General features: G+C 43.1%; 1 long non-coding RNA gene across 1 annotated transcript; it reads right to left on the bottom strand.

The window, feature by feature from the left end:
• Positions 1-820: 820 nt before the first annotated feature.
• On the bottom strand, positions 821-9,171 carry LOC144681110 (uncharacterized). Its single transcript, XR_013576691.1, has 3 exons — positions 8,754-9,171; positions 967-1,057; positions 821-895 (listed from the first exon to the last, which is right to left on the bottom strand). It is a non-coding gene; the product is annotated as an uncharacterized LOC144681110 (long non-coding RNA).
• Positions 9,172-12,784: the final 3,613 nt, after the last annotated feature.

The raw sequence follows: 12,784 nt of genomic DNA, 5'->3' as shown, positions 1-12,784 counted from the left end.
CTCATTAAAAAGTGTCCTGAATGGTGGAATCCTTGTTTTGGGGGTGGCGGGTGTGAGACGGAGTTGGGCCTGCTTGCCCCGGATGGAAATCGGAGGTGGCCATGGGCTGCTGAATACCGAGCTGGGATGTTTAAAAGACCCTCTGTGATTTTATGGGGCTTCGTCCCAGTTGTTTCAAACATTAGGCTCTCTAGCCCTCACAACTCCACCCACTTTCCATGTGCATACATGCCAACCCTAGCCCTCCAACCACTGTCCTGGCCTCTTATAACCCCTATGCAAAATTAGTGCCAGCTCATGACTCCCCACCCTTATATCCTCCATGCCAACTCACCTAGTATCCACCATAGGCAGACCTCAGGAACCATCCTGAGATGAACTAAAATAAAGTTATAAATGTCTATTACAGACTTCAGTATATAAAAAAATCATTCATAAAAGTTCATTCAATAAATTTAAATCCTGTCAAGTACTTAATTCCTTATAAATACAAACATTTGTATTGATAACCCCACATGAAAGTCAGCTAATCCTCTTTGATCTGTCAATCAAAGTGTGAACTTACAGTCCCCACTATGATAGTAACAGGTTGTGGAAAACATTCAAGCAGTAATAATGTTATAATGATAGCACTTAGGGTTATGTCAACAAACAGCTATTGAAACTGCTACACAGATTTTTTTTACTCAGTCGCAGGCAGGGACCTTTTTTTCAATTTTTATGGGGCAGGGAATTTAAATAACTTGACAGCTTAAGAGTACTATATACCTTACCTGCCCTTTAAGAACATATATGCTGACTCTAAAAAATTGTAGCTCGCACATTGCGGGATAGAGCCCTTGCTGCAGTGAAAATGGGATCTGTTTGAACTCAACACTGAGTTCAAACGGCCCAGCTGAATTTGGGTTTCCCTAATGTATGAGTCATGTTCCACCCTCGCTCCTCCTCACACCCCACCCCCATCACCGTGAAAAAGACTTCTGCTGGATACGGAAGCAGGACTTCTGGATCAGGGTTCCATCTGCCATTTTGGATATGCCACGGAGTCTCCACAACGCTGTGAAAATTGTATGCAGAACTCACGTTAAATGTTGGTGCTGAAATTTAGCACGAAAGGTATCTTGTATTTCAGAAATGTTAGGAAATAAAATTTTGGGATAGAGTATATGAATAATTTGAGATTTGATATGTAGTAATATAACACATTTGGGAGGAAAAGGTGAACTTGGACCTGTAGAGGGAGAAATTTGTTCGCATAGCTCTGCTTCTAGGAGTCTTTAATGATATCTAGAAGCAACGCAATGCAAACATATTTTTTCACCATTGTTCCAAAAAGCTTTCCATCACTGGAGCTTGTCATGTCATATCTGGGTCTGTTCTAAGTTTATTGATTGCTGTGGCTAGTCAATTGGCTGAATCTTCCACGGAGTGGCAATACTGTCGGATTGCCACTCTGTTCCTTTTTACTTACCTTAGTCTAGAGCTGCGCATTTCTTGCCCGGACTTCCAAACCTGGTTGGCTGAGAAAATGTCAGCGTAGCTGCTCCAGGAGACTCTTCTGAGCAGGGCAGCAGCATCGGGGGAAGTGAAACCACGCCCCTATTTTACAGCACTATCTGCCATAAAACAGTAAGTTTAAAGCTCCCAGCCATTTTGACAAGCCAGGAGATAAGGTAAATGTGTAAGGTAAGTGAGTGAGGGGTTAGAGTAACTGGTGGGGTGGGGTGGGTTCAGGTGGTCGAGGTTGGGGGGGGGTCAGGTGGTCTGGGGGTGGGTGGGTTAGTCGGGGGGGGGTTCAGGGGCACTACTTGTGTGGGTGGGGGTTGTTGGGGGTGGGGGTTGTTTAGCTGGGTGGTCAAGGTTGGTTGAATGGTCAGCAAGGTAGTCGGGGGATAGTTGGGGGGGTTTGGGGGCAGGGGGGCTAGTCAAGGTGGAGGGGGTTGGGGGTTTTAGTTGTAGGTGATTGGGGGGTAGCTGTGGCATGAGGGGGGGTAGTCTAGGGGTCAGGGGTAGCTGAGAGGTCAGGAAGGTGTAGTCAGGGTGTCGGTAATATAGTTACCTAGAAGTTAGAACTGGTTTTAATTCTTCTAACTTACCCAGGGTAACTATTCTGCTAAGAGAGTCGGAACCATCCAAAGTCCCTGACTTTAAATTGAAGTTTCAGAGGGTTCCAGGTGCAGGGTATTTGCCCAACAGAAGTCAAAACTTACCAGACAATTCCCATGTATTTAGTGCATGTGAACTTCCGAAGGGTGCCACAGCTCATCTTCTGGGGTACGTCTGGGGTTTGACCCTTTGGGGAACAGAAGAATTGGGCTAATAACTCCAAATTTTTTCTGGCTTTCTGTCAAAATAATGTCCTTCTGACATTGGAGGTTAAATGGGGTGGGAGGAACATAAATACATCCTTCTGCCTCATTACCATGGGCCTGGACCTGGCAATAGAAATGGAGAGGCCCTGGACAGGAAGGTTGTTCCATCCGAGTTTCTCAAGTGTGAAAAGATACGAACATATGAACATTCAAATTAGGAGCAGGAGTAGGCCATTTGGCCCCTAGACCCTACTCCGCCATTCAATAAGATCATGGCTGATCTGAATGTAACCTCAACCCCACATTCCTGCCTACTCCGATAACCTTTCACCCCCTTGTTAATCAAGAATCTGGAGAATCACAGTGCAGAAGAGGCCCTTCGGCCCATCGATTCTGCACCGACACGTGAGAAACACCTGACTTACCTACCTAATCCCATTTACCAGCACTTGGCCCATAGCCTTGAATGTTATAAAGCTCCGTTTTAAAAACATTCAAAGACTCTGCTTTCACCGCCTTTTGAGGAAGAGAGTTCCAAAGGCTCACAACCCTCAGAGAAAAAAATTTCTCCTCATCTCTGCCTTAAATGAATGACCTCTTATTTTTAAAAAGTGACCCCCAGTTCTAGATTCTCCTGCAAAAGGAAACATCCTCTCCACATCACCCTGACAAGACCCCTCAGGATCTTAAAGGTTTCAATCAAGTTGCCTCTTACTCTTCTAAATTCCAGTGGATAGAAGACTAACCTGTCCAACCTTTCATCATAAGGCAACCCACCCATTCCTGGTATTGGTCTATTAAACGTTCTCTGAATTGCTTCTAATGCATTTACATCTTTCCTTCAATAAGGAGACCAGTACTGTACACAATACTCCAGATGTGGTCTCACCAGTGCCCTGTACAACTGAAGCATAGCCTCCCTACTTTTGTAATCAATTACCCTCACAATAAACAATAACATTCTATTAGCTTTCCTAATTACCTGCTGTACCTGCATACTAGCCTTTTGTGATTCATGCACCCGGACACCCAGATCCCTCTGAATCTCAGAGCTCTGCAATCTCTCACCATTTAGATAATAAGTTTCTTTTTTAATCTTCCTGCCAAATTGGACAATTTCACATTTGCCTATACTACACTCCATTTACCCGATCATTGCTCACTCAATTAACCTACCCATGTCTCTTTGCAGCCTCCTTATGACGTCCTCACAATTTACTTTCCAACCTTTCTTTGTGTCATCAACAAATTTAGCAACATTCCTTTGGTCCCTTTATCCAATTCATTTATAAAAATTGTAAAAAGTTGAGACCCTTTAGCTTTTTTAGTTAGCTTTTTTAGTTAACCACGGATGGTGGGACCTCCCCTTGGAATTTTTCTTTTTCGTTGGAATGTATCTATTCTGTGTATTCTGAAATATCCCTTTAAATGTCTGCCACTGAACTTCTATTGACTAATCCCTTAACCTCATTTGCCAGTTCACTTTAGCTTGCTCCACTTTTATACCCTCATAATTGCCTTTATTTAAGTTTAAAATACTAGTCTTGGACGCACTTTTTTTCCCTCAAAATGAATTCAAAGTTTCAGTCATTGCTACCTCGGGTTGCCTTCACTATGAGGTTATCAATTAATTCTAGCTCAGTGCTCAATACCAGGTCTAATAAAGCCTGGTCTCTAATTGGCTCCAGAATGTGCTGTTCTAATAAACTACCCCAAAAACATTCTATGAACTCCTCATTTAAGCTACCTTTGCTCATTTGATTTTTCCAGTCTATATGTAGATTAAAATCCCCCATGATTATTCACAGTATCACAGTATCTTTACAGTGAAGAAGGAGGCCATTTGGCCCATTGAGTCTGGACTGGCTCTCTGAAAGAGCATTCCACCTAGTCCTACTTCCCTACCTTATCCCCGTAAGCTTGCACATTCTGTCTTTTCAGGTAGCATTCTAATTCCCTTTTGAATACCTCGATCAAACCTGCCTCCACCACCCTTTTAGGAAGTTTGTTCCAGACTCCAACCACCCTTTGGGTGAAAAAAAATTTCCTCACCTTACATTTTTGCCCTTTTGCCAATTATTTTGAATCTGCGCTCTTTAGTTCTTGAAGTTCTCTTGAGTGGGAACAGTTTCTCATTATTTACTCTGTCCATACCCCTCAGGATCTTGAATACCTCTATCAAGTCTCCTCTCAGCCTTCTTTTCTCAAGGAAAAGAGTCCCAACCTCTCCAATCTATCCTCATAGCTACAGTTATTCATCCCAGGAATCATGCTTGTGAATCTCCTTTGTACTCTCTCCAATGCCTTCACATCCTTCCTCAAGTATGGCGGCCAGAATTGGACACAGTATTCCAGATGAGGTCTAGCTAGTGTCTTATACAAGTTCAACATGACCTCCTTATTGTTGTACTCAATGCTCCTATTAATAAAGCCCAAGATTCTATATGCTTTATTAACTACTCTCTCAACATTCCCTGCCATCTTCAATGCCCTGTGTAAGCATACACCGAGGTCCCTCCATTCCTGCGCCTCCTTTAGAGGCTCTCCCTTTATTTTATACTGTCTCACCATATCTTTCTTGCCAAAGCGAATTACCTGACACTTCTCTGCCCAATTCACCAATTTGCCTATGTCCTTTTGAAGTGCAAGAATATCCCCATCACAGTTGACAACATTTCCAATCTTTGTATCATCTGCAAATTTTGAAATCATGCCCTGAACACCACAGTCTAGGTCATTAATATATATCAGGAAGAGCAAGGGTCCCAACACTGACCCCTGAGGAACTTCACTACAAACCTTCCTCCAATCTGAAAAACAACCATTTATCACTATTCTCTCTTTCCTGTGACTCAGCCAATTTCTTATCCAAGCACCTATTGCTGTACCTTTCTGACAAGCTCCCATTATCTCTTCTCTTATACTCTGTCCTACCTTGTAGTTACAATTAGGAGGCCTGTACATCACTCTCACAAGTGACTTCTTGCCTTTATCATTTCTCACCTCAACCCAAACCGCTTCTACATCCTGGTTTCCTGAATTTAGGTCATCCCTCTCTAATGTGCTAATATCATCATTAATTAACTCCTCCTCCACTCCTCCACCTTTTCCTGACTTCCTGACCTTCCTAAATGTCATGTGCCATTCAATATTCAGGTCCCAATCTAAGTCATCCTGCAGCCATGTTTCTGTAATGGCTATCAGATCATACTTATTTATTTCTATTTGCGCTATCAGTTTATTTGCTTTGTTTCGAATGCTTTGTGTGTTTAGATACAGAGCCTTTAGTTTTGTCCTTTTATTATTTTTGTAGCATCTAGCTTTATCTGCTGATTTACTTTTAGATTAGGTCTCTCTGTTCCTTCCTCTCATAGTCTGTTTATCATTCCTCATATTAATTCTCTTTTGCCTCGTCTCTACCCTTTGGTTTACCACATTTTCCCAAATCCCTTGCCCCCACTATTCAGTCTAAAACGCTCTCTACTTCCCTAGTTATGCGACTCGCAAGGACATCAGACAGGTTTAGGTGTAGATTGTCCCAACAGCACAGATCCCCCACTTTTCCCAATACTGGTGCCAGTGCCCCACAAACCGGAACCCACTTCTCCCATGCCAGTCTTTGAGTCACACATTCATTTCTCTAATCTTCTTTGTCCTATGCCAGTTTTCAGGTGGCTCAGGTAATAATCCAGAAACTAATACCTTTGAGGTTCTGCTTCTTAATTTGGCGCCTAGCTCCTCTTACTGACTATGTCATTGGTACCTACATGGATCACGACCACTGGATCCTCCCCCTCCCACTGCAAATTCCTCTCCAGCCCTGAGCAAATGTCCCAAACCCTGGCGCCGGGCAGGCAACACAGCCATCTGCACTCTCGTTCCTTGCTACAGAGAACAGTGTCAATCCCCCTCACTATACTGTCCCCCACTACCACTACATTTCTTTGTGCTCACAATTGAATGGCTTCCTTTACCACAGTGCCATGGTCAGTCAGCTCATCCACCCTGCAGCCTCTACTCTCATCCAAACAAGCTGAAAGAACCTCAAACCTGTCGGACAATTGCAGAGGCTGCCACTCCTGCAATCCTACCCTTTGGGTCCCCTTACCTGCCTCAGCTACAGTCACACCCTCCTGTCCCTGACTACCTTGCAAATCAGAAGATCCTACCCTAATGGGTGTGGACTTAATGAGACAATTTTCAACATTCTTGATTTTGCCCAACCCATGATCAATTCTGTTCATCAGTGTTTTGATATTGAACAGGACATCACATTGTAAGATGATATGATATTATGTCTTCATGAGGGTTTATTTATCATATACAGAACAACCTGATGTAGCAGCATGCCTGCAAGTTTTACCCATTACTATATGTATATGCTGCTAAGAAATTTATTTTAATGAAACTCCCATTTATTCTAACATTTACATTCCATATCCCTTACATGAAAAGTGCCCTATTAAAATTGGTTTGAGTCACTTGACTTCCTTAGCCAACATTGTTGTGTTTCAAACATGTTCCAAAGAAGGAATATTGTTGTATTAATAATGGGATGTTATAATACCGACAGTGTCAAAATCAGCTTTGTAGTGAAACATTAAAAAGATGGTAAAGCTACAGTAGGACCACACAATTCTGCAGCTAATGTTTAACCTCAGTGTAGTATTTCATTTGAAAGACTTGGTTGATATTGAACTGGAGTGGCAATTTAAATACTGCTCAAACTGCAATCTTCGAATCCAGCATAACAGAGTTATGAACTGAGCCAAGCTGATGCTTAAACCAAAATGGATTAACTAAAACTTAGTTTGGTGAGCGCTTATGATTGTAAAATTATCTGATGTAAATATTTCAGAAACTGTTTTAATGAATATATTTGGTAGAGAATGGAGAGGGATTGGCTGTTATCAAAATGACTATAGGCTTAGATGATTAAATACTCTGTGTGATACAATGTTTCTCGGCTCTTGGGATCCTTTTTATGTAGACCAGCTGGCCAGAGCTGAACAAATGTTGGAGACATGGAAGAGGAATATTAAATAAAATAAGGACAGAACCAGAAAGTATGGCATGCACTGATTACCAATCTCCAGAGCAGAAAAGAGACGGAGTTAAGATTTTTTTTGACGCCCATTTAAACACAATATTACAGCTGAGCACTTGTGAAATTTATTTCCAAAAAAAATGTTCTCCTCGCTGTTGCAATTTAATGCTGTGGATTTTTATGGAGTGATATTAGGTGGACAAACGGAGGAAAACACTGGTGCAAACTTGCTGATATACATAACAACAATATATCACACAAACTACTTATGACCAATGCGGAAAGGCATATAAATCCTATGGAATTAAAATTATTGTGACAGCAAGGGGAATTATCTTTGTCTTTAAAGATAGGTTTTACAACTTCTCACCTGTAGTGTTGTACCTTCTCACTGCAAATGCAATTCAAAAAATCTATGTCAATGCTACACTGCATTGCATGCTGCATTGATGGATTGTATCAGCCCTGATTTAGCAATGTCCTACTCTATCACTCCACTTCTTTCTTTCATTGAGCTCCATTACCATTCACTTTTCCAGACATTAACAAGCCCACACAATTTTTTTGTGACTCCAAAATAATGGGCTTACACCATGTCATTTTTCTGATTATAATTAGCCTCAATATACACTTTGTTCTTCCAATAGTCCAATGGCCCTCTCATTAGCCATTCTTTTTGAGCCACTAATTTCCTGTAGATGTCTGTGACTGAATTATACAACCTACTTGTTAATCTTGCCCTTGCAAGCCTCCTACACTTCATTAAAATTGAAAATATGAACACAAGCTGACTGAGCCTGTGTCACCCAAGTATTACCTACAACTATGTGCCGCTTAACAAGCTGCTAGTGTGTCAAAATATTCTGCAATGTACATTAAATTTGTAGTGTACTTGAAGAAACTTTTTACATATGCAAAATAAACACAAGGGGCAGAATCTTACTGCGTTTGAAGATTTTCTGAGGTTAGGACCAAAAGCAGACCCTGATCCTGCTGGTGAAGCCTGGCGGCCGGCCTGCATGATTTTACCAGAAGTGGCCTATTAAAAGGTTCCCTTGGAAATGCAGTCCAAATAAGGGCCGATTGTCCACAACTATGTCCTGCAGGCAGCCCTACCAGGAGAGGCGGGTGCTGCTGTGGCAAGCAGGAGAACGTGAGACTGCCTCGAGATGGAGGTGCCGTTGGAAAATGTATAAATTTAAAAAAATTATTTATGGCCACAGCTGCCAGGCCATTATTATGGGGCTCCCTCCACAGGATGGTCTGTGATTGCAGCAGTAGCTCGATGGCAGAAGCAGCTCTGCGGGGTTAGGGGGGAGATAAGTAAAAGAGGCCTCGCAGGCCCACATGGCCTGTTGCCTGGAGGCCTCCCCCAAGGATCCGCCCCAGTTTACCTGCAGTGTGGGCTGTCTGTAGGATCCTGGTGGCATCCAAAATCTGGTCTTGAGTGGCCAGTTATTTGTCACTAAGCTGCCTGCCTTTGCCAGATGGGTAACCCCTTCTGTTGCTCACTCGCCTCCACAAAGATTGTCTGGAGGTGGAACATGTCCGGCGACCAACCTGATCCGTCATTCTGCAAATCTTCCCCTCCCACCCCATGCCCGCCTCCAAAACTGCCTCTGCGTGGCTGGTAAGATCTTGCCCAAAGAAGCTGAAAAAACTACAATACATCAGCCTTAGAATCATTGAACCTTACAACACAGAAGGAGGTTTTTTGATCTATTGTGATATGTTGCCGGTTCTTTGAACGATCTGTCCAATAAAGTCCCACACCACAGCATTCTCCATGTAACTCTATGGGCAGAATTTTGCCGTCGGCGAGCAGGGGGCGGGGCTCGCTCGCTGATGCATAAAATGATGCGGGATGATGTCGGGCGGAACCCCCGACGTCATCCCGCCCCATTTATATTTTCAGGAAGGCAGGGGTGCAGCAAAATCAGCTGCGGGCCCGACGACCTGTCAATGGCCAATTGAGGCCATTGACAGGATCAATTAAACAATTAAAGGACCTGCCCGTCCAACCTTAAGGTTGGCGGGCAGGCCAGGAGCCCCGGAAAAAACATGAAACCTCATCCACCGACGGGATGAGGTTTCATGCAGGGTTTTAAAAAGTTTAATAGTTATTGTGTAAATTGTGAACATGTCCCATCTCATGTGACATTGTCACATGAGGGGGACATGTTAGGGATTTTTTTTTCTATTTTTAATCTTTTTCAAAGTGGAAGCGATCTCCCTGAAGCTGCACTTTGCCTCAGGGAGATGTGCACTCTTTCGTGCGCATGCGCGAAAGAGTGCACTCTCGCTTTAGGGGAATCCCCCCCACCCGCACAGGAAGCTCATAGCGCTTCCTGCCGGATGTCACACTGGGTGGGCCTTAATTGGCCTGCCCACGTAAAATGGCGGTGCGGCCTGCCCCTCCGGCGGGAATCAGCTCACCGCCCGCTGGAGATTGGGCCGGGCCCGCCCGCCCGCCCGACAGACAGAAAATTCTGCTCTCTAAGTTAGTCCACTTCTAAATGTTCTAGCATTTTGATAATTCTTGTGGAATTTGATTCCACTGCCCTTTCAGCTAGTGCATTCCTGATCTTAACAACCCTCTGTGTGAAAATAATTGTCCTCACTTCCTCCCTACATTTTTTGTTAATTATTTTAAATCTCTGGCCTTTGGTCACTGCCCCACCTGCCAGAGGATGCAGGCCCCTCTGCTGCACTTCCTCAAAATATTACTATTAAATTATATTGCCTCCCCATATTGTTTCTTCCAAAGTATATCGCTTCACACTTAACCACTTATTAAATTGTATCTACCATGCATCTGCCCCTTTTACCAGCCTGACTATGTCTATCTGAAGTCAGTTACTATCCTGCTCCCTATGTTGCCAAGTACTGTATCATTCACAACTTCAAAACGGCATGCCCTACACACAGGCCCTGATCATTTATGTAAAACAGGGTAGAAATTGTCCTAATACCGACCCAAGGTGAACCCACTATATGCTTCTTTCCAGGCAGCAAAACATCTGTTCACAACTACTCCCTGACTCTGATCCCTTAACCAATTATGTACCCAAGTTACCATTACCCCTTTAATCCTATGTGCTTCTATTTTCAAAATAAGTCAATTATGGGACATTTTATTAATGATGGTGGGCAATTAAACAACTCACTTGAGGAGAAGGCGCCACAAATACCCCCATCCTCAATGATGGGGGAGCCCAGCACATCAGTGTAAAAGATAAGGCATTTGCAACAATCTTCAGCCAGAAATGCGAAGTGGGTGATCCATCTCGGCCTCCTCCGGAGGTCCCCAGCTTCACAGAGGCTAGTCTTCAGCCAATTGTATTCACTCCACGAGATTTCAAGAAAAACGGCTGAAGGCACTGGATACTGCAATGACTATGGGCCCTGACAATATTCTAGCAATAGCACTGAAGACTTGTGCCCCAGAACTTGCAACGCCCCGAACCAAGCTGTTTCAGTACAGCTACAACACTGGCACCTATCCAGCAATGTGGAAAATTGCCCTGGTATGTCCTGTATACAAAAAGCAGGACAATCCAACTTGGCCTATTACTGCCCCATCAGTCTACTCTCAATCATCAGTAGTAGTCATCAACAGTGCCATCAAGTGGCACTTGCTTAGCAATAATCTGCTCACTGACGCTCAGTTCCACCAGGATCCCTCAGATCCTGACCTCATTACAGCAGATCGGAGGTTAGGAACCCTGTGGCAAGTAACTCACCTCCTGACTCCTCAAAGCCTGTCCACCATCTACAAGGCACAAGTCAGGAGTAAGATAGAAAACTCCCCACTTGCCTGGATGAGTGCAGCTCCAACAACACTCAAGAAACTCGACACCATCTTGGACAACACAACCCACTTGATTGGCACCCTATCCACAAACATTCAGGCCCTCCACCGCTGATGCACAGTGACAGCAGGTGTACCATTTACAAGAAACACTGAAAAACTCACCAAGCCTCCTTAGACAGCACCTTCCAAACTACTACCATCTAGAAGGACAAGGGCAGTAGATGCATGGGAGCACCGCCACCTGAAAGTTCCCCTCCAAGCCACACACCATCCTGACTTGGAAATATATCAGCGATCCTTCACTGTTGTTGGGTCAAAATCTGGAACTTCCTCCCTAACAGCACTATGGATGTACTTACATCACATGGACTGCAGCGGTTCAAGAAGGCAGCTCACCACCACCTTCTCAAGGGCAATTATGGATAGGCAATAAATGTTGGCCTAGCCAGAGATGCCCACATCTCATGAATGAATAAAAAAAATTAAATGCCTTTTGAAAATCCATTTATACAACATGTACTGCACTACAAGCATCAACCTCCTTTGTTATTTCATCAAATAGCTCAATCAATTTAGTCAGCGACTATTTGGCTTTATCAAAATTCATGCTCGCTATGCCTTATTAAGCCATGCTTCTCCAAGTGAAAATTAATTTGGTCATTGACAATGATCTTTAGTAGATTATCCACCACTGACTTTAGATCGATTGACCTGTAGTTACCAGCTTTAACCCCCACTCCTTTTTTGAATAGGGGTGGAATATTTCCAATGCTGGCACCACTCCCATATCCAAGGAGGTTTGAAAGATTTGCATTAGAGCTTCTGTTATTTCTAAACTTGCTTCCCTCAACAACCTGGTATTTATCCCATCTGGGCTGATTTGTCAGTATTGTATGAAGCCAACATGTTTAGCACCTCCTTCCTATCTATTTTTATCCAATATCACTACTCGCTCCTGCTCTAATGGAGGCAGATTCAAAGTACTCATTAAATATATCAATCATGCCTTCTGTCTCAAGAAGAAGCTTTCCTATTTTTGCCCTTAATCATCCTCACACAGTCTCTAGCAACACGTGCACCTTTTATATATTTATAAAAATATTCTTGGGTTCTCATTTATATTATCCAGTATTGTTTTACTCATATCTATGCCTTTTTCATATCCATTTTCAATTTCCTCTACGCTCTGTAATATTTCTGGTTTTCTATTGTATTCTGTGCCTGACATTGTCATAAACCTTAATTTTTCTGTTTTATTTTAATCTCTACTTACCTTGTTAGCTAGAGAGCCCTGTCTTTGGATGCCCCATCTTTTCCTCCTCATTGGAATATGCCTGGTTTGTACCAGAACTATATCCGCCTTGAATGCCTGACATTGTTCACTTACTTTGTTTCAGCCACTCTTTGGTTATACTCCACCTGTGCTAGCTGCCTCCTCAAAACACTGAAATTGGCTCTTTTCCAGTTGAGTATTTTCACCCATTTGTTTTTTTTTGGTCCCTTTTCATAACTTCTTGAAATCTAATTTTATTATGACCATCATGACCGAGATGTCTGCCACTGAAACACACTCCACTTACCCCACTCATTCCCTAGAATGGATCCTTCCTC

The sequence above is a fragment of the Cetorhinus maximus genome, chromosome 1 (genome assembly GCF_964194155.1).
Source record: "Cetorhinus maximus chromosome 1, sCetMax3.hap1.1, whole genome shotgun sequence".
In the NCBI taxonomy this organism is placed as follows: domain Eukaryota; kingdom Metazoa; phylum Chordata; class Chondrichthyes; order Lamniformes; family Cetorhinidae; genus Cetorhinus; species Cetorhinus maximus.
Note: the sequence above shows the minus strand (reverse complement) of the source record. Positions and strands in the feature narration are given on the sequence as shown.